The sequence below is a fragment of the Pseudochaenichthys georgianus genome, chromosome 18 (assembly GCF_902827115.2).
Source record: "Pseudochaenichthys georgianus chromosome 18, fPseGeo1.2, whole genome shotgun sequence".
NCBI lineage: Eukaryota > Metazoa > Chordata > Actinopteri > Perciformes > Channichthyidae > Pseudochaenichthys > Pseudochaenichthys georgianus.
Window position 1 is genome coordinate 16,953,298 of NC_047520.1, and position 1,322 is coordinate 16,954,619.

At 39.8% G+C, this 1,322-nt stretch overlaps 1 long non-coding RNA gene across 1 annotated transcript; it reads right to left on the reverse strand.

The window, feature by feature from the left end:
* Nucleotides 1–229: 229 nt before the first annotated feature.
* Nucleotides 230–1,322, reverse strand: LOC139435756 (uncharacterized). The gene is made up of 3 exons (XR_011644965.1): nt 1,235–1,322; nt 628–688; nt 230–545 (listed from the first exon to the last, which is right to left on the reverse strand). It is a non-coding gene; the product is annotated as an uncharacterized lncRNA (long non-coding RNA).

Genomic DNA, 1,322 nt, shown 5'->3' on the forward strand with positions numbered 1-1,322 from the left:
TCATTAATATAACAGAACCAAAAAAGCAAATACAGTAAATATAAAAACCAAACCAAGTAGGCCTATACAAACAAAAAATCTATACAACAGTGAAAGGCTTTGCTGATGCAAACATTCAACCGCGCTCTTCAAAACAGGCATGAACCTTAAGGTTTTCTTTATCAATGCTCAAAAAACATTAAATAGTCCGACTCAAATTTGAACCTAAACATAAATGCTGTGCTGCCTGGGGATGCTTCAAGCGCTCAGAGAAAGGAGTATGAATGTAAGGTTTCCCCACTGACATAGAGAGGAGGAAAGAATGGCTGGCTCAAGTCAGCAGGAGCAATGTAACTATCACAAAAGACAACAACAGCAACAACATATGTGAGGTAATCATATTTTTCACAAAACGAAGACCACACCATTGGGAAGCTTAACGTCTGTTTAATAAAAATAAGGAACAGGGAGAGGCTTGCAAAGCTCTGGGAGTTGAGACTCAGGTGCAGGGTGAGGGTCTCGTTGCAGGTCTTTAGGCTCCATTGAATCCCCCTGGGGTTCTTGTGCTGAAAGAGGGAGACAGGAGAAAGGGTTAGATACATCTAGCAACCAGAGGATGGGAAATTGCCGACCTATTTTAAAACGTACCTTGTGTTTTCACTCTCACTTAAGTCCCTCTCCCTTTGCCATCAATCCAACATCAGCTGAGCTGCAACATTATACAGACAGGTAATAATCAACAGAATCACAAAGACATAATATGACTCTGCTAAAAACACTCACCCATAAATTACGTTTTTGTTTACTGTTTGGAAGTCTCAAATGTCCACTCTAAATCCATATCGATAGCGATGTATCACAAAAATAGCTCTCTTCCTTATTATTGTGTAACGTTAACTATATTATACTAGCTTGAACTCCAAAATGGATATCCTCATTTCACCACCTCCACCCACTACAATCACACGCCCCAACTCCCTCCACCCGGATAAAAGCACGTTAAGAAGCCCCTTTTCTCTAATTCCACAACGTTGGAGGAAATAACATTAGGAGAACGGATTAATAGGCTGTTCGTGGTTAACGTGTGTTGCTAATGTTATCCGGCATTCTAGCCTAATCTAATCTGTTATCTGTAAACGTCAAATATACTGATTGAAGGGATAATCCACTAACATCCTTTAATACACATGTATAGTTAATTTGATTCAGATGTTCTGATAATATCCGCAATATAAATCTTTAAACGTCTTCTTACCTTTAAAAGTCCATCACGAACGGTCGGGTCTATTATGCTGCAACCATAGACTGCTAGCCGCAGATCCTCTCAATAGTTTCCCGGAAGT